The sequence below is a fragment of the Octopus sinensis genome, linkage group LG15 (genome assembly GCF_006345805.1).
Source record: "Octopus sinensis linkage group LG15, ASM634580v1, whole genome shotgun sequence".
Lineage (NCBI taxonomy): Eukaryota > Metazoa > Mollusca > Cephalopoda > Octopoda > Octopodidae > Octopus > Octopus sinensis.
In genome coordinates this window covers 17,491,243-17,513,580 of record NC_043011.1, presented here as the reverse complement: position 1 = coordinate 17,513,580, position 22,338 = coordinate 17,491,243, and positions in this window count along the sequence as shown.

Sequence of the window (22,338 nt, the reverse complement as noted above, 5' to 3'; positions counted from 1 at the left end):
GAGTGACACTTGAACTGGCATAGTCATGTATTGAAATGCTTCAAATGTGAGGTGACTAAACGGGATTTGTGTTGTTGCTGGTGTGTGAGTTAGGGAAGTCACACATGCCAGAGGTAGATTGATTTTCTATCATTCAAATAAATCATCTGAGAAGATCATGCCCTTCTAGTGCAGAATCTATCATTTTAATTGAAGTTAAGGTCACAAAGGTCACACCACCCTCCATAATAGCAATAAAATATTGAATTCTCCCTTCTTTGCAAACTGAATAATCTTTGGTGTTTGTTAAAATTTTTATGCCTTTTGATACTGACAAAGAGCTTATTTTTTATCATGTTCACATTCAGTTATTTGCCTGAAGACTTTTCTTCCAATGTTCAAGCTTCTTTCACAAATGTTTTATTGATTCTTCCATGAGAACAAAGTTTTCAGTCGTTTTCCAAATATGACCTCAAGAATTAAAACAAAATATTCATAATATTAAGAAGATAATTGAACATTGGTGCATTAATGGTGTCATGACAGATAGTTATTCTCAAAATAGTTTTAAGTTTTCTTTTCCAACAAGGATGAAAGTTGAAGATGGCACCATTACAACTAATCACAGCAAATCATTGTACCAAATGCTTTACTAATTCTTCGAATTTACTACTAATTCTCTTCAAGTAATTTAATAAACATGGGCCAAATACCATGCACCACATCAACAAAACCAAAAAAAAGCATTGCTTTGAAAGTAGCGTTCAGCCTTACACCATCAAGTGGTTTATATAACACTTATAAAATTCCTGTAGAATTCCCTTAAATCAGATTACATCACCACAAATTTACCTGTTCTCATGTGTTCATTCAATAATATATTTTTTTCTTTAAAATATTAAATGCAAAACTAGTACAAAAAATGTTGATTTCAAACAATTTAATGCATAATGTTCAACACTGATTGGATAATATTGGTCTGTTGTATTTTTTGTTCGGATGAACTAAAATTTAATTATTTGATGGTTTCTTCTCATTCTATTAGATGATAATTAATTACCAAGTTCAGCACTGCAGCAAACATGCCAAAGTGAGCAATCATAATACTATTATAGTTAAATAATGGTGATGGTATTGTTGATAGGGTTAGCTTGAGGCGATTGATGGTTACTGCAGCCTAACAATGCCTCTCTTAATATGAATTGTATTTCATACAGAAATTTTAGTTGGAAAGATTTCTGGTATCAAGCAAGATGAAAACTGTTACAGCAATAAACATGTTGCTCATTACATCAGAAAAAGATAACAAATTGGATTCAGTAGTAAAATCTATTTCCAATGTAGTATAATCTATGAATAACAAGTCAAAGAATTGCATTTACATTTTTACAATCTTAGCTGTTTGTTTGTTTGTTGAGCGAAGAGGTCTTTGTCCCAGAGCTCGCAAGATCACGACTCTGTAGTGGTAGATGTCAAAACGGGATCCTTTGCTATTCGTAAGACCCGCAGAAGAGAAAGCAGGTCAACCCCCAACACCAAGAGTCCACTGCCCTAACCATTGGGCCATTGCACCTTCACAACTGTTGCTGTATTTTGCCCAGGTCAACCCAGATTGAACAGGTCCATGGTGAAAGGTATTTCAGATTTGGCTAATGTATGTTTTCGGTTTTAAGATTGCAAGGTAGGTGTGATTTCAAGGAAATTATATTTTAAAATCTATGATGGTTTAACATCATTGATAAAAAGTATGAGATTGTATCAATGATAGGGGAGCAGTAAACTAATATCAAAATCGAAACCTAATTTTGTGCTAAAAATATTTTGCTTAAAAAGGCACTTTTTGTTTGAACAGACTCTAATACAAATACATTTATTTCTAACCAAGTATTAAACATATTTTATTGAGGAAATGGATGAGATGGAAAAGAATCACAAAAGATGCTGCTTTATAGCTTCGGGCCACCCAAAGCATTGTGAGTGGATTTGCTATATGGAAACAGCAAGAAGCCTGTCGTATATGTACACTACCGTCAGAAATTAATTAGCACCCTTGATTTGCTCTCCACTCAAGGTATGTGCTGTCACCTAGTGGCCATATCTCGAACTATTGCTTTGTTGCGAGTTCACTGTTGCGCAGAACGATGACGTAACTTTGTTTGCAGAGCAGTTTGAGAGTCTACAGCCTTATGATGTTGACATAGCAGTGCAACAACTTGGAGTGCGGATGCAGACAAATCTTCCTTTGTTTAATAGATATAGGTAGCGCCTCGCAAGGACCGAAATCACACCATACTAAGTTTTCTCATCGTGTAAGACGTTTTGAACAGCTCATAAGGTTAATTGATTTAACCTATTTAATATAGAAATTTGAGAAGTGCTAATTAATTTCTGACGCAAGTGTATATATATGTATATGTATGTGTATGTATGTGTTTGTGAGTGTGTCTGCTTGTCCCCTCCTAACATTGCTTGACAACTAATGCTGGTGTGTTTACGTCCCTGTAACTTAGCGCTTCGGTAAAAGAGGCTGATAGAATAAGTACTAGCCTTACAAAAAATAAGCTCTGGGTTCGATTTGCTCGACTAAAGTTGGTGCCCCAGCATGGTGTAGTTTGAGATTTCCTTGAACCAGTTTCAAATCAAACTGAGGAGCATTCTGCTTTTCATTTCTCAATAGTTGGGGGAATGCATATCATTAATTACACCTTTGTTTCAGGTGGTAAGCTGGCAGAATCATAAGCATCCTATGCAAAATGCATAGCAGTATTTCATCTGTCTTTAAATTCTAAGTTTAAATTCTACTGAGGTCAACTTTGCTTTCATTATTTCAGGATCTACGAAATAAGTACCAGTTGAGCACTGGAATCAGTGTAATCGACTTACACTTTCACCCTAACTCGCTGGCCTTGTACCAAAATTTGAAACCAATTATGGCACCTTTATAAAAACTTGTATCTCTTGTTATGATTTTTTCCCTTTCTTTTCATGTTTTTCCTCATCCATCATGTATATATGATTGTATTCATTCCAACAACTATCCTTTTGTCTACAAAACATGCCATGTGAAATCATCAACATCATCATCGTTTAATGTCCGTTCTCCATGCTAGCATGGGTTGGACGGTTTGACCGGGGATCTGTGACGTCAGAAGGCTGCACCAGGCTCCAGTCTGATCTGGAAGTGTTTCTACGGCTGGGTGCCCTTCCTAACGCCAAACACTTTTTGAGTCTAGTGGGTGCTTTTTACATACCACCGGCACAGGTGCCAGGTGAAGCTGGTAATGGCCACAATCGGATTGGTGCTTTTTATGTGCCACCGGTACAGAAGCCAGTGAAATGTAATCAGTTTTATAAATATGTCTTACAACAAAAGATAAACTTCCTTTGAAATGAGATTGTTACTGAGTAGTCTCAGTTCTTCATTCCTTTGCTCTTATAATCAGTTTTTTTTTAAGTCTAATTATCTTACTTATGATAATGTAGTTATTGATATTGCATTTACGTTTTTCAAATTTGTCTGGATTATATAGGACATGGTTCTTGGAAGTTTTCAGAAATTGTAGCTGTTCAACACCAGGTCAGCCTCGATTGATCTAACGTATGATCACAGTCATTCCAGCTTTGTGTATCATGTGTTTTTGTATATCTAGGGCTACATTTTTCAATGTGCTCTCTTTGTGATAATTTGTCATTTGAGAAGAAATGTAGTTGCTATTTCTAGCAAGTTGAAGAACTACATAGATGATCCTTCAGAAGTGTTCTGAATGTGAGTGTTTGAATATATAGGCTCAGGCAATATGAAGGCTGTGTGATAAGTAGCTTGCTTACCAACCACATGGTTCCAGGTTCAGTCCCACTGTGTGGCACATTGGGCAAGTGTCTTGGGCCGAACAAACCTTGTGAGTGGATTTGGTAGACGGAAACTGAAAGAACCCCATCGTATATATGTATATAAATATATATATATATGCATGTGTTTGTCGCCCCAACACCACTTGTCAACCGATGCTGGTGTGTTTCCGTCTCCATAACTTAGTGGTTCGGTAAAAGAGACCGATAGAATAAGTACTAGGCTTACAAAGAATAAGTCCTGGGATCGATTGACTGAAACAAGTAAAAGAGTATCATGTTTAGTATATAGAGTTTGTTATCTAAAAGCTATGAGTGAAAACAAGGCAGTTATCATTGCCAACTTTAATGAGAAATTTGAGACCTGTTCTGGACAGATAGAAATCATGGTGGATCCAATGTATTGTATGTACAATACTCACATTCAATCTTCTTGCTGTCCTGACTAAGTTGTAATTTCTTGCTTGTGTTTTGTCTTCTAAGACTGTTGAGATTAAGGTCACTAATGCTTCTTGTGAACCACTGCAACTGAGCATCTGCATAAAAGACATGAGTTAAGAGGAAACTCCAGAGCATGAATGTTCTGTGAAGGAAAACCTAAATGTAATGCTTAGTGCAGGAACTGGGTGTGTATATGGGTACAGCATGGAAGGAGGTGAAATAAGGGGGCTAGAAATGTTAAAGTCAAAATAGTACAAGGCCAGGCATTCTTAAGAGAAAAAGCTATAATAGAATCAATAAAGGTAGAAAAAAGATGACAGCACATTTGTGGGCCACAGTCTACAGGGATGTCTGAGAGTGAATTCCTTTATCTGGATCTAATCAAGGATGTCTATGTATGTTATGGCGGCACTCTCCTTGATGCGGGACAGTATTGCTCTAACATACACTTACTGAATTGTGAGTTTGACTGGGGTTTTGTGAAGGTGTTCTATTTAACCTTTAGTATTTTTGTCATTTTGTGTATGCTCTTTTACTCTTTTATTTGTTTTAGTCATTTGAGTGCGACCATGCTGGAGCACCATCTTTAGTGAAGCAAATCGACCCTAGAGCTTATTTTTTGTAAGGCTAGTACTTATTCTATCGGTCTCTTTTACCAAACCACTACATTACAGGGATGTAAACACACCAGCATCAGTTGTCAAGCAATGTTGGGAGGGAACAAACAGATACACAAACACATGCATACACATACACACACACACATATATATATATATATATACATACATATACGACAGGTTTCTTGCAGTTTCAGTCTACCAAATCCACTCACAATGCTTTGATTGGCCCGAGGTTACAGTAGAAGACACTTATCTAAGGTGTGACACAGTGGGACTGAACCCGGGACCATGTGGTTGATAAGCAAGCTACTTACCACACATCCACTCCTATGCTTATATGTCTCTTTAGTTCCAAGTCAATTCTGACCAAGGAAGTCTATGAACAGTGAGATAATAGCAGTTACCATCATATCTTTGATTGAGACAGGCTGAACATGGCATTCTCTGAAATATCCAGTCTTCATTGAAGCCTGTAAGTTAAATTTGAGGAAGATTTAGTTATTCTTTCTAGAATGTTGGTGATAGATAAGATTATTATTTTTTCTTTTTTGTGGTTGTTGAAACTATGAGATGTTTATGTGAAAGGTAGTACATTTTGTGAGTAATATGAGGACTGAATTAAAAGATCTAAATATTTCTTTTGAGTTTAGGAGTGAAATAAGTAAGAGTTGTTCATCAAGTCACACTATACTATCAGAAAAATAGGGAAAAACACATTCGGTTATATGATGCTGGATATGCTATGACAAAATGAAAGATGCAATTTTCAGAGCAAGAATTTCTTTTATAAAAGATCTTCTATTTTGGAGCTGACCTTGGGCTATACAACAAGAATAACTCTGTTTATAGAACAGGTAAAAGAATGAATATCATCTTTAAAATTGCTATGAAAATACCATCATTTTCCTTCAAGGTATATCCTAGCATTTTTAAAACGGATGAATACTTTGGATAGTGTAGTCTTATATATTATATTATATTATATTATATTATATATTATATTATATTTGAAGCATTGACAGAATAGTTACTGCTGGAAAACCCTGTACAATGTTCACTAGAATAGGTCTGGCCTGTGGCTAGGCAAGAGAAGAAGTATTTTTGATTGCTTTTATGAATTTAGAAAACAAGACTGCAAATGTGGGACATCAGCTATTTCCATGTACAATTTGAACAAATCTAATATAAAGGCATTGTCAAGACAATAATTGACAACTTTTTCTGTTCTATTCTAATTTAATGGAGAAAAACAAAATTAGTAACAGAAAATTTTTTTACACCTTTAAAGGTGTCTTCATTTTTTCCTAAATTCAATATTTTGATATGATGATTGCTAAATCTTAATCTAAAATATCAAAAAATTTTCAATCAATGATAAGCTACAGTGAAAGCTAAACATTTTTTTTAGTTATCTCTACAATTTTGTTTTCTAATTTATCACCAAATGAAATTTTCATGATATTGTATTAAAAAATTTATGATTATTCCCTATTACTACTACTACTACTACTACTACTACTACTACTACTACTACTACTACTACTACTATTATTATTATTATTATTATTATTATTACTGTTGTTGTTATTTTTGGTTTAGCTCAGGTTTGGTCTTATTCCTGTGGGTCTTATTTATGTGGGTAGTGGGTTACCATCTGTAACCTTAGGCATCCACAAGATTTTAGAAGTCTTTCAAGTCCTTAGAACGTTATATTATTATTATTATTATTGTTTGGAGATGTCTCAGTAACAGTCTACTGCAACTAGCAGCAAAAAGGAGTATCCTGATTTTTGTGGGCCGAAGAGCAGTGACTCTGCTAAAAGAAGACCCCAAACAAGGGGAATGTTATCGATAATTTCCTGCCCATCACTCTGCTCAATGCAGATTTGAAAATTTTGGCCAAGGTGCTGTCATCAAGAAACTGGTTGACAAGGAGCAAATATGCACAGTGCCAGGTAGAAGTATTCGTGCAACTTCCACCTCATGAGCTACATCATAGACAGGGTAGTTAAGGAACCTGGCATGGGTGGGTCTCTGATCAGTTTGGATCAACTAAAAGCTTTTCATTGGATCGACCATTGATACTTAGAGACTGTCCTTAGGGTGGCTTGTTTTGGTCCAGTCTTCCACGGTTGAATTGCTGCTTTATACAGGGACATCCGCTCGGTAGTTCGGGTAATTGGTCATCTATCTAGACCATTTAACATCACACACTCAGTCTGTCAAGGATGCCCTCTTTTGTCACTTCTGTATGTATTGGCTCCAGAGCCACTGCTTCAGAAGCTGGCAATGCTGAGAAGCATTTTCCGAGAACTGGGATGTGAGAGGAGTGTGTCTGCATACTTGGACGATGTCACCGTTATAGAGTCAAGCCACAGGCATATTAACCTGGTCAGCAAGACTCTAAACGAATAGGAAACGGTAACGGGAGCAAAAATTAATCCGGAAAAGTTAGTGTGCTTGTGGTTCAGCACTTGGATGAGCAAGCCTTATGCCGTCTAACAGCGTCTCTATCATGGGACACTTGACAGACGGACTGGTTAAATTGCTCGGGGTCTGATTCAGTCCCTTCAAATGGAGAAGAACTGGAAGGAGATAATGAGCAGGGTGGTCACCCTCATCCAGCTATGGGCCGAGAGGAAGCTATCTCTAAAATGTCGAGCTGAAAAGTGAACGCATACATTACATCTGTCATCTACTGCCGTGTGACCGTTGTGCCTTGTCCCGACCCAACCATCAGGAAACTGGAACCCATACTCTACCGCTTTTTGTGGAGGGGAACCGTTCCAGTGGTTAGGCAATCCATTTGCTGCCAACATCTGCAACTGGAGGGCTGGGTATGCCGTGGTTGATGATGCGTAGATATGCGCTGATACAGTGACACCTCCAGTGTTTCATAGACTACGGTGAAAAGATGTGATCGCCGTTTTTGAGACACACTTTCCCGCAGCTGGTCTCATTGACCAAACTGCAATCATGAGTCAAGCAGAGATCGCAGAGATGAACTTTACAGACAACCTTCATATGCCTGTTGCATGACATTCAATTTTTCATGCTAGCATATATAAGGTTCGTTAATTTACATTTTGTTGATGGAAAAATTGTTTTTACATGAAGGTGTTTCATTACCTCAGGATTCTATACATTAGGCCATTTTCTTATACTGAAACTTTATATTCAAGGAGTACATGGAAACTTTAGTGGATCGTATTATATTTTGAACTAAAGCATCAAGTATTATTTGTTAAATTTAATGTGAATTCAACTAGAAGGTAAAATTTGAATAAGAGATGCATGATCTTGAGGCAATGTTTTAGTAATTAGTAATTAAAGCATACTTTATGTCATGACTGGAGTACAAGCACTCTATATTTACTCAAGAGTAATTGTAGTTTAGGCATTCTTTGACATTGCTGCTAACTTTTACATATTCTATTGAAGTATAGTGAAAGAGTTAGTGTCCTATCATCATCATCATCATCATCGTTTAACGTCGGCTTTCCATGCTAGCATGGGTTGGATGGTTCGACAGGGGTCTGGGAAGCCAGGAGGCTGCACCAAGCTTCAGTCTGATCTGGCAGTGTTTCTACAGCTGGATGCCCTTCCTAACGCCAACCACTCCGTGAGTGTAGTGGGTGCTTTTTACGTGCCACCGGAAGAGGTGCCAGGTACGGCTGGCAATGGCCACGATCGGTTGGTGCTTTATACATGCCAAAAAATATGTTAAGATACTCAGCTGCAAAATTTGTGAACAGCAAAATTCTATGACAAATTTTCAAAGTGTAAATAAATATAATTCTTCATGTTAGAAAGTCTACATTTCTCCAGTGATTATTCATTACCCCCACTAGATATTCAAACTGACTTTAATTACAGTAGGAAAGGGAAGATGGACATGATATTGTGTTAGTGAGAAAGCATATGTTTAAATTAGTATCATATCTTGAAAATCAACGCTAAAAATTTAAGTGATGCCAAAGCTGGTATTAGTTAAGTAGTATAGAGGCTAGGGCAAGTGGGTATTAGAAATAAATTTCAAAAGAAGCGTTTCCAGCATTGATTTTGGTGTGATTCTCACAATAAAAGGTGAAAAAGGCTATTTTTAAAATGTTAGAATATCTAGACTCCATTCTGTGAATGTTGTAATGTTTCATTCAACAAAGTTGAAATATATTTTATAAAGGCTTCAATCAGATTTGTATTATGAATAAAGATTATAACTTCAGTGTTTGATAAAAACAAGATATACATTCATTCTATATAATTCTTAACTTCTTAGATAATCTTGTTGTCGAAAAATAAAATGGAAACTGCTACTATTGCTAACACACAGAGATCTAGTTGAATCTATTTTTCTGAATTGCTACAAATTTTCTCATATACAATCAATGAAAACTTTATATAGAATATACAGAATGATTTTCACTTTTCTCATAATGACACCGTGACAGTAGGATAAAATTGATAAACACCTATTGATATATTACACTACCTGTTTTTTTTTTATGATTCACATTCTATACAACGATATACAAACAAATAAATTGATATTGTTTGTTGCTTAAATGATAAAAAATAAGAACCCAACACTGATTACTAAAGCCACATACTGAGTTTGCTAGAAAGAATAACTTACTCAAATAGTGATGTGCTTTTACTTATATGAATGAACAAATACCAATGCTATATAATATTTTCCCCTCAAGCTATTGTAAGTGAAATGAATGAAATATATTGAAGCGAAGTTGACTTGCTTCTTTTCACTTCTGTCTAGTTATAATATTGATAAATTTATTTTTAAGAAGTAACATTATATATTTATATATATATAGTAGAAATATGTTACAAAAATAAATATAAAATACACATGGAAATGTAAGGGGAAATATATATATATATATATATTATTTATACTTGAAACAGTATTTTTTCTTCTACAAACTTATGCTGGAGACTAACGCTAAAATATTTTCACTCTATTATCAAATTTTTGAATCATAGTTGATTTTATGTTGTTACACTAAGAAAATGATTGACAAACAACTATTGATATCCATGAGATTTGAAGATAGTCAAGTGGCGGGTTGCTAAAGTATATGTCAAAAGATTATCACTTCTTTAATCTACATTGTCGACTTTCAATGTCTTAGATAACTAGTCTTTCAATAACAACAGTAGGTGCAGCTTAGTGCATGAAGATAGCTGAAAATATTGAATCATTGATAAGTATTTTGTTAGCTAGTGTGCTGAGTGTTTCAGTTCTTGAGGCCAAGCCATTATAGCAAAAGTCCATTTCTTCCTCTTCTTAGCAAGTCCTTTGAGTGGCTTTTAAATGATTAGTGAAAACAAAGCCACAATCTGAATACATCTTTCTTGACCTTATTGCTGAGTATACCTCTTTCAAAATTCTTTCAGTTCATTTACAGCACTGAATTTGAACATTTTTACTGCAGCATGTTGAAATTTTCATCTTTGAAATAAACCTAAAAATACTTGTAGAATAATTGAATAAACCTTGTAGAAAAATTGATTATTGAGAAACATTTTATTTCACAAAAAAATATATATATATATACAACTTTGCTTTTCATCCTTTCAGGGTCAATAAAATTAGTACCAGTTACACACTGGGGTCGATGTAATTGACTTAATCCCTTCCCCCAAATTTGAGGCCTTGTACTTCCACTAGAAAAGATTATTATTACTATTATTATCATTATTATTATTATTATTATTATTATTATTATTAAGGCATAGGAGTGGCTGTGTGGTAAGTAGCTTGCTTACCAACCATATGGTTTGGGTTCAGTCCCACTGCATGGCACCTTGGGCAAGTGTCTTCTACTATAGCCTCAGGCCCACCAAAGCCTTGTTAGTGGATTTGGTACACAGAAGCTGAAAGGAGCCCATTGTGCATATCTATATATATGTATGTGTATCTGTATTTGTCCCCCCAACAGCGCTTGACAACCGATGCTGGTGTGTTTACGTCCCTGTAACTTAGCGGTTCAGCAAAAGAGACCGATAGAATAAGTAGTAAGCTTACTAAGAATAAGTCCAAGGGTCGATTTGCTCAGCTAAAGGCGGTGCTCCAGCATGGCCACAGTCATATGCCTGAAACAAGTAAAAAGAGTAAAGAGTAAAACAGTATATAAACATTGAGTTTGATAAAATATAGTTTGAAATTTTTCCATATACTTATAAAACAAGAGTAATGCCAGGCAATTTAGAATGTTACACTTTAATAACTTCTTAATTGCTGAGTACATTTTTATGCTATACTCTTTACTCTTTTACTCTTTTACTTGTTTCAGTCAGTTGACTGTGGCCATGCTGGAGCACCGCCTTTAGTCGAGCAACTCGACCCCGGGATTTATTCTTTGTAAGCCCAGTACTTATTCTATCGGTCTCTTTTGCCAAACCGCTAAGTAGCGGGGACATAAACACACCAGCATCGGTTGTCAGGCAATGCTAGTGGGACAAACATAGACACACAAACACACACACGCATATATTTATATATGCATATATACGACGGGCTTCTTTCAGTTTCCGTCTACCAAATCCACTCACAAGGCAATGGTCGGCCCGAGGCTATAGTAGAAGACACTTGCCCAAGATGCCACGCAGTAAGACTGAGGATGGGTTCGTCTTTTTGAGAACCTTATATATATATATATATATATATATATATATATATATATGTATATATATATATATTTATATTTATCACCATGACTGACCAGGCTATCAAGTGTTGCTACACATCGCTGGTCACAATGTGCTTTGCATTGTTTTAGCCTTCAAATGATTCTGGCTAAGCAAGCAGGCCAACAGAAGAAAGAGTGAGAGAAAGTTGTGGCGAAAGAGTACAACAGGGATCACCACCACCCCCTGCCGGAGCCTCATGGAGCTTTAGGTGTTTTCGCTCAATAAACACTCACAATGCCCAGTCTGAGAATCGAAACTGCGATCCTACAACTGCAAGTCCACTGCCCTAACCACCAGGCCATATATATATATATATATCAATATTTATTTTATTCAGTTGCAATGGGAAGTACATCAAACCATAAATTTACAGAGCTAAACTAAATAATTTAGCTGAGAAAAGTTATACTCCCTGATCTTTATATCTATATGTGATCTGATTTCACATAAAAATTTAACAAACAATAAAGTACTTAACCATGACTAAATTATCATAAAATCATAAACTGATTTACTTTCATTCAAAAGAAAATTTAATTCCTGTTCATTTAAAGACTTGGCTGTTGTCGCAACTCTCATCAAATCATAAAAATTTTCAAAGCTAATTTTTGCACACAGTTGTAGATAGTGGATAAAATAAGACTATGAACAACTTCTTGTAAATTGCTTTACAAATTCAACAATTCTGCTAGCCATGGAAAAGATATCTTCTGAACTAACTAAAGCTATTTTTCACAAATATATCCACCAATTACTAAACACTCTAAAAGCAGAAACGCTTATGTCATTTCTCAACATTACATTGAGACAAATTCTTTATCTTAGTCAGTTCTTATAAATTTCAGTAAAAATATCATGCATTAATAGATAATTGAGCATATTACGTAATATCAAAAGAAATTGCATTTGATTTTCTGTTAGCATTCAATATCAAACACCTATCATTAATACTATTTTTGCTATTTGATGGCCAACAAATGAGAAAAAGTGTATATTTAACAAATTTTCTATAATAATTTCCCAATAAATTATTATATTGTTAATTTTCCATAGTCAAACAATTTTGTAACTTGTAGTTACTAAATGGGAAGATCTTACATAGAATTTAAATAAGTTCACTCATTGGAATGTTTTAAATGCAGTTGCTTGTACTTATATATATATATATATATATATATATATATATATATATATATATATATATATATATATATATATATATATATATATACATATACATATATATATATACATATATATATATACATATATATATATATATATATATATATTATATATATATATATGCATATACATATATATCACCGTGATCACTGTGACCGACCAGGCCATCAGATGTTGTTACACATCGCTGGTCTGTGTGTATCATAAGTGTGTCTATAGCCAGCTGGAGGAGATGTCTTCCTGGGGCTAAAAGCTACAGTAGCATCCACCCTTAGGGGTTAGCCATATTCAAATGGTATATTTACATCACGATGTGTTTCTGCAACTGTTGATAACTCACTCTGATATTTATCATTGTTTGATTTCACTTTTTCAATATCAGTGTCACTGAACACTGGAAAAAGTATATGTATTTGTAAAGAGAACCTCCTTCCTATCGACAACTCTGATTGTCACACGCTGATGATAGGTCAATACCTTGAAACTCGGGTCCGTGTGTATCATAAGTTGAAGACGGGAAGGATGACTTCCCTTTGCAAATACTGATAGGGTACAGAAAGTGTGTCTATAGCCAGGTGGAGGAGATGTCTTCCTGGGGCTAAAAACTATGGTAGCATCCACCCTTAGGGGTTAGCCATATTCAAATGGCATACTTACATCACAATGTGTTTCTGCTACTGCTGATAACTCACTCTGATATTTATCATTATATATATATATTAATCAAAGTGAACAGTATTAGATAACCATAAAACAATAATACAACATGAGGATGGAAAATAGCAGACTTTAATACAAATCACATTTGTTTCTGACATTTGAGAAGCACGTACACTGGGCTGTTGCTGAAAAATATTTAATTACAGAGTAATTCTAAAGAATAATCTTATATAATAATGTATAAGTATAAACTCAGCAACTTAAAGCTGGTGTCTGGTGCAGAAACAAATGTTGCGATTTGTTATTAAAGCCTGCAATTTTCAATCCTTGTGTTGCATAATTCTTATATTAATTCTGTACAATAGCTCAGTTCCACATGTTTATCCAGCCTTAGAAAATATCCTGGTGTAGAGTTGAATATGGTAGCCAATAACAGTATAGGAAGATTTAAATGAACATCATGAGGTTAATGCCTAAATTATACTACTACCACACACACACACACAACACATAACCTTCAACAAGTGCCTGGAGGGTGTAGTGCTGCCATGAATCAAGGGGGTTGCTGCTGAAAGAACCTATGTTTGGCAACATGACTCTGCACTATGCCACACAAGCAAGAGAACCCAGTCATGGCTGTCCGACAATTTCTGCGACAACATTACCCCTAACATTTGGCCACATAACTCCCCATACCCTAATTCCCTTAATTATTGTGTGTGAGGCACAGTTGAGTGAGAGACCAACAAAACTTCTTGTAACACCAAAGATGAACTGAGAGCAAGTATCATGGCAGCATTTACCAACTTAAACAAGGCGACTGTCCAGAAGAGTTGCAGGAGATTCCAAAGTCATCTGGAGACCATGGCTGAAGCCAATGGCAATTTTATTGAATAAATTTACTGTTTAGTATTTTAAGATATTCTTATGTAATTTTTGTAAATATATCTGTTAAAATGAGATGTCAGATTTATTTCCTTTTTACATAATTTACATCATTTAGACAACAATTTATTACCCACACCATATATGCATGTATGTATGTATAAATGTATGTATTTCAGGCGGTGAGCTGGCAGAAATGTTAGCACGCCGGGCGAAATGCTTGTCTGCCGCTACGTTCTGAGTTCAAATTCTGCCGAGGTCGACTTTGCCTTTCATCCTTTCGGGGTCGATTAAATAAGTACCAGTTATGTACTAGGGTCGATGTAATCGATTTAGTCCCTTTGACTGTCCTTGTTTGTCCCCTCTATGTTTAGCCCCTTGTGAGCAATAAAGAATTGTATGTATTTATGAATGCATGCATGTATGTATGTATGTATGTATGTGTGTATGTATATGTTTATGTCTTAGCAATGATAGCAGAATATAAGGATGTGTGAACTGAAAAAAGCTAAAATCATGCAACTGAAATTATCTGTGTTAACCTCTGCAAGTAATCAATGATGCATTGCCACTTCATTAATTTATAAGGTGACAACAAGTTTTGCTATAAAATGTGCTATTTCAACAAACATTACAAAATGCAATTTTTAAACATTTATGTTTTAAGCTTTAGAAACTTCTTTCATCAAATTAGCAAACTTTTAATAGTGGAAGCACTCCGTTGGTTACGACGATGAGGGTTCCGGTTGATCAGATCAACGGAACAGCCTGCTCGTGAAATTAACGTGTAAGTGGCTGAGCACTCCACAGACACATGTACACTTAACGTAGTTCTCAGGGATATTCAGCGTGACACAGAGAGTGACAAGGCTGGCCCTTTGAAATACAGGTACAACAGAAACAGGAAGTAAGAGTGAGAGAAAGTTGTGGTGAAAGAGTACAGCAGGGATCACCACCATCCCTGCCGGAGCATCGTGGAGCTTTTAGGTGTTTTCGCTCAATAAACACTCACAATGCCCGGTCTGGGAATCGAAACCGCGATCCTACGACCGTGAGTCCGCTGCCCTAACCACCGGGCCATTGCGCCTCCAAACTTTTAATAACACAGTATCTGACTATGCGTGTCAAGTAAAAATCTGCGGCAATTTTCTGCTGATTCCTGGTATAGGCTCACCTTCATTGATTTATTGCATCTGCTGCAGGAATTGTCTGCGACTCAGATCAGTGGTCTGTTAATCTGAATATAAACTATAATATATATATAAGCCATACAAAAGTTCCTGTACTACATTCAAACGTTCAATATAGTATTCAATCCCAAGGAGTTGGTATTATTTATGGCTGTGTCATCTGCCACCTCACATTTGGTATTTAAATTTCATCTTTCTACTCATCAGATTAGATTCAAAATATTGTATAGGTGAGCCATTGTTCAGACTATATAGGCATGCATGTAGAGAGAGAGAAAAGGAAAGCAAAGATAGGGAAAAAGAGAAACCATTCAGTTTCTAGTATTTGTCAAGGTGTGAGTGTTGGGAAGGTTATTGATATATATATTTACTGGATAACCTTTGGAACTGAATTGAGATTTGATGAGATATTGCGAGGTTGCATATTGTGCAGTCAGTTGTTTATATTCGTCTCTGGTCATTTATGTTTCAGCAGAAGTTTAAAATGAATGCGTTGCAGAAAGGTTCACATTCAGAAAAATGTATTTTTGCTTACATCAAATATGCTACAGATCTTTTCTATACAAGGTAGAAAAATTAAATGGTAGATAGTGATTTCAAAACGAGCATCCCGTGACTAGTTACATGAGATAATTCAATTATAAAGGACTATCATCATCATCATCATCATCATCATCATCGTTTAACGTCCGCTTTCCATGCTAGCATGTGTTGGACGATTTTGACTGAGGGCTGGCGAACCAGATGGCTGCACCAGGCTCCAATCTTTATCTGGCAGAGTTTCTACAGCTGGATGCCCTTCCTAACGCCAGCCACTCCAAGAGTGTAGTGGGAGCTTTTTACGTGCCACCGGCACGGGGGCCAGTCAGGCAGTACTGGCAATGACCTCGCTCGAATCTTTTTACACATGCCACTGACACAGGTGCCAGTGAAGTGATGTTGGTAACGATCACGCTCGAATGATGCCCTTTTAGGTGCCATGGGTATGGAAGCCAGTTGGCTGCTCTGGCAACGATCACACTCATATGGTGCTCTTTGCACCCCGCTAGCACGGATGCCAGTCATCGAATTGATTTTGATTATACATGTATATAAGCAAAATTGTATGTCTAGATGAGGCCTTAACTACATAAGGAATTTTGAATATTTGATGAAGATTGGCATGGCTGCATGGTAAGAAGCTTGCTTTCCAACCACAGGGTTCCAGGTTCAGGCTCATTGTGTGACACCTTGGGCAAACGTCTTCTAGCATAGCCTTGTGCTGACCAAAGCCTTGTGAGTGGATATAGTAGATGGAAACTGAAAGAAGCCTGTCATATATATATGTATGTGTGTGTGTATCTTTGTGTTTGTGCTTGCCCCCCCCCCTCACTCAACAACTAAGGGTGGGGTGTTTATGTCCCCAGAATTTAGTAGTTTAGCAAAAGAGACTGGTAGAATAAGTACCAGGACATTACAAAAAAAAGTACTGGGGACAAATCTGGACGCCCACAGTCTAATCAATGAAACAAGTGAAAAATAAAAGATTGTAAATCGCTTGTTCCTGTTGGTTATACACATTTCACTACAATTTAAAAATTTTAATTGTTTCAGGTAATATTAATTCATCTTATTGTACCCTAAAATTTTCTTTATCACATATTGCCAAGATTTATACATTCTAAAAATCATTCATGGAAATAAGTAGGGCTCTAAGTATTATACACTTATGAAGATTGTTATGTCTGTGAAAGGTAACTAGAGAATGAAAACTTAAAATTTAGAGACTACTGGATATTATAACCTATGAACTTTTCAGCCCACCCTCATATGAACATCATTGACTCCCCTATTCCCCACCTCGTAAAGACTTCTAAAGAATGAAGGATTTTCAATTCTTCCCTTTTGATTTTTTTGTCCACTTTTGCACCAGTTTCAAAGAATTGTTAGACTGCTGTGTTGCACTATTTGCTTTAGCTCTTTGATGGCTAGGTGGGGGTCCCTGGTTTAAGTGCCCCAGTGTTTTGAGGCATAGAACTACTTCTTAGCCACTGTTATTCCCAGGTCTAGTCTGACCAAGAGTTGAAGCACCTCTCAGTATGCCAGCTATGAGTCAAATATCAGGGAAGTACCCAAACCAAGGTATGTAGATATCATAGAATGTTGTATGGTGAGTGTAAATTATTTCAGCAGATGAACTCATTGAGTCTATGGTGACTATCTAAGTTAAGTTAAGTTAGTTAAGTTAATTTTTTTAGCTCAAAAAGCAAAAAGCAAGGCCGTGTAGGGGCACATGGAGTTATGTACAGGGAGGGTGTTCATGCAAAGAGTTTAGGCCATTTCTGGTCAAGAGAGACTTTGAACCGAGCAGTCGTCGGCATCTTCACTATCTCGTCTGGCAGCTTATTCCACGGATCTGCAACCCGGACGGAGAAAGCCCCTCTCTTTCGATTGAGATGAAATCGTCGCTGATAGAGCTTTTCAGAGTGACTCCGCAGCTGACGCTCTGGAGCAGGAGTGAAGAACAGCTCTTTCGAGAGGTTACACTTTCCGCTTATGATATTGTGAGCGAGAATGAGATCTCCACGGCGGCGTCATATTTCTAGAGAATAAAGGTCGAGCGTCTTCAGCCTTTCTTCATAAGACAAATGCTTGAGACCAAGAACCATGCAGGCAGCCAGCTTCTGGACTCTTTCGAGATGATCCTGAGTAGATGAACAAACAACTCAAAGGCCAGTATCAACTAGTTCAGTTAGTAAATTACTGCTATCATCTGTAGTAATGGCATGCACAGATGAGATATTTCTTCTAGATAAAGACAGAGTGCAACTAAAACCTAGGGCTGACATTTATCCTCATTGCTCAATTGGGATTCTTCGCTGCATTCTTCGCTGCCATCAGGTGGATCGAGTTCCCACCGCCAATCTCTGACTTCACCTGTCTCTGCAGCCCCTTCTATCTGTCTTTCTGCAACGGTGCTTGCAGTGGTTTGACCATGCATGTAGGCGTCCGGTGGGTGAACTGAGCCGTGATGTCCTTCTCCTAACTCCACTTCCCAGCTGGCGGAAACGCATGGGCGGGCAGCTGAAGACCTGGGTTACGACAATCAAGGAGGACCTCTCCGTGCTCACAGGACTGCAGGTGGTCGGCCTGCACCGATGGAACCATAACTGGCTCGCTATCTCCAGTGAACTGGCGCAGGACCATCTTGCGTGGGCTGCCATGGTTCGAGATGCCTCGAGGGTGGTAGAACAAGCCGACTCAACCTGCCCAGGGTGAATGTCGCCACAAGTACAAGTACAAGTACTCAATTGGGATGTCTGGTGTGGAAGAGTTACATTGGTCCTGGTAAGTCACACAACGAGGATGACTTCATTTTTCCTCTTGAGCAAGCTGCATTAGCCTTATCATTGCTTTGTGCATCATGTGTATATGCAAAAGGAGAGATTTACATTGGAAACAGATAGTCTTGCACATAAAAAACCCGTCTCAGTCTCTGCCTTTCCTAGATGAAAAATTTCTCTGTCAACCACATGTGAAAAAGACCCTAGCTCAATAGAAAATCTTTTGAAGGTGTAGTATTATTTTCTCAGTCACTGGTTTTTGTTTTTCTCTTTTAAATCGAGACAGAACAGAAAAAAGTTGTCATTGCTTTAGCAATACATTAATATGTTAAATTGATTGTTGAAGAAAGCAATAATACCGTTTGTTTAATTGGGTGGTGGAAATGGTGAATATATCTCACTTGCACCATCGTCTTCATAACTCCAAATAGTAATGTGTGTGTATGTGTGTGTGTGTATCTGTCTGTGTGTGGTTGTATTCTCTGTATATTATGTTTATATACCCTGCTTCACTGTTTGTCCAGTGGTGCCTGGGAATGGGTTTTGTCATTTTAACTGTGTCTATATACTATAATGTAATAAAAAAAATATTCAATGTTTTACTTCCAATATGTTCTGTGATTAGAAGACTCTCTAATATTATTGTTTTCTTAGTCTGTTATGAAGATTGTTTATTATGTAGTCCAACAAATAAATGTGTTTCTTTCCATTGAATAAATGTACCGGAATTTCCATAGTACTTATGATGGTGATGGTGATGTGATGATGATGATGATGATGATGATGATGATGATAATAATAATAATATATAATAATAATAATAATAATAATAATAATAATAATAATAATCATGATAATAATAATAATAATAATAATAATAATATAATAATAATAATAATAATTAATAATAATAATAATATAATAATAATATAATAATAATAATAATAATAATAATAACTGATTGGAAGTGTCATCATGTACATTGTTTTGTCTTGGTATAAAAGATGGGCTACAGCAAATATTCTGCTCAATACGATAGATTTGCTTGTCAGTTGTTTAACTTTAACCAGTTGAGCATGTCCCTTAGTGGCTGACAATACGTGCGTCTCTGATCAAGAGTGGAAGTAGTGGGGGAGCATCATAGCCATGTGTTGAGAGGGATTTTTTGGGTTTGAATAATTCACCTCTGGAAACATGGGTGGTTCTTTCAACATCCTTAAACAACCCTTATTCAGGGACCTTTTGAGCGGGATGGGCTACTTGACCTGAAGAAAATTCTAACTGGGCCCCACCTGCAAGGTCATGCGCTGTTTACCTTGATATGAGATCACCATGTTGCACACATATGGTTGTGATGCATGTGCCTGGTGTACCCTTATCAGACGGGTAGTCATGATGGGTATGTTGGGCTTCCTATATTTTACCCCAGTGTCACTTTGATGGCATGAACTGCTCTCTCACTCAATAATAATAATTAATAATAATAATAATGATAATAATAATAATAATAATAATAATAATCATGATGATAATAATGCCAACAACAAAATGAAACCATTGAACATGTTGTCTCCAAATGCAGTCTTCTAGCGCCTACAGAGTACCTCAACAGGCATGATAGAGCTGCACAATATATTCAGTGGGTAATTTGCAAAAACCTGGATTTGCCCCGTGAAAAAACTGGTGGGAACACAATCCACCTCCGGTGCTTGAAAATGACCACATCTCACTCCTCTGGAACTTCACCATTCAAACTGACAGAAAGATAGATACAAATAGGCCAGACATCATATGAAAGACTTCAGACAAAGAACATGCCTCCTCATTGATATGACTGTCCCAATCGATATAAACGTATCTGTCAAGACCTACAAAAAACTGAGCAAATATAAAGATCTTGAAATAGAAATCAGCAAAATGTGGAACCTGAAGAATAAAACAATACCTGTTGTCATAGGTGCCCTGAGAATGATAGCAAAAGGGGCTGATAGCTACCTAACTTAGATACCAGAAAACCCCAAAATGGCAGAAATTCAATAGATAGTGCTCATGGGAACTGCTCATATCCTACGCAAAATACTCTCTATGTAATCCCAAGGTTTAAAACAAACTTTCTTTTTATTTATTAGACATTCACTAGTACAACACCAAAAAAAAGGAAGGAAGAAAAAAAAAATCCAAATATATGGCACACTAGGCATAACAACAACGTGAACTTCCAACCTGTTTTCTCTTGAGGTCTCTGGGTGAGACTTGGAGCCAACTTCTACAAACATAAGCAAAAGTCAAACATAGAATAATAATAATAATAATATAATATAATAATAATATAATAATAATAATAATAATAATATAATAATAATAAATAATAATAATAATCATGATAATAATAATATAATAATAATAATAATAATAATAATCATGATAATAATGATAATAATAATAATAATGATAATAATAATAATAATAATAATAATAATAATAACTGATTGGAAGTGTCATCATGTACATTGTTTTGTCTTGGTATAAAAGATGGGCTACAGCAAATATTCTGCTCAATACGATAGATTTGCTTGTCAGTTGTTTAACTTTAACCAGTTGAGCATGTCCCTTAGTGGCTGACAATACGTGCGTCTCTGATCAAGAGTGGAAGTAGTGGGGGAGCATCATAGCCATGTGTTGAGAGGGATTTTTTTGGGTTTGAATAATTCACCTCTGGAAACATGGGTGGTTCTTTCAACATCCTTAAACAACCCTTATTCAGGGACCTTTTGAGCGGGATGGGCTACTTGACCTGAAGAAAATTCTAACTGGGCCCCACCTGCAAGGTCATGCGCTGTTTACCTTGATATGAGATCACCATGTTGCGCACATATGGTTGTGATGCATGTGCCTGGTGTACCCTTATCAGACGGGTAGTCATGATGGGTATGTTGGGCTTCCTATATTTTACCCCAGTGTCACTTTGATGGCATGAACTGCTCTCTCACTCAATAATAATAATTAATAATAATAATAATGATAATAATAATAATAATAGTAATAATAATAATCATGATGATAATAATGCCAACAACAAAATGAAACCATTGAACATGTTGTCTCCAAATGCAGTCTTCTAGCGCCTACAGAGTACCTCAACAGGCATGATAGAGCTGCACAATATATTCAGTGGGTAATTTGCAAAAACCTGGATTTGCCCCGTGAAAAAACTGGTGGGAACACAATCCACCTCCGGTGCTTGAAAATGACCACATCTCACTCCTCTGGAACTTCACCATTCAAACTGACAGAAAGATAGATACAAATAGGCCAGACATCATATTGAAAGACTTCAGACAAAGAACATGCCTCCTCATTGATATGACTGTCCCAATCGATATAAACGTATCTGTCAAGACCTACAAAAAACTGAGCAAATATAAAGATCTTGAAATAGAAATCAGCAAAATGTGGAACCTGAAGAATAAAACAATACCTGTTGTCATAGGTG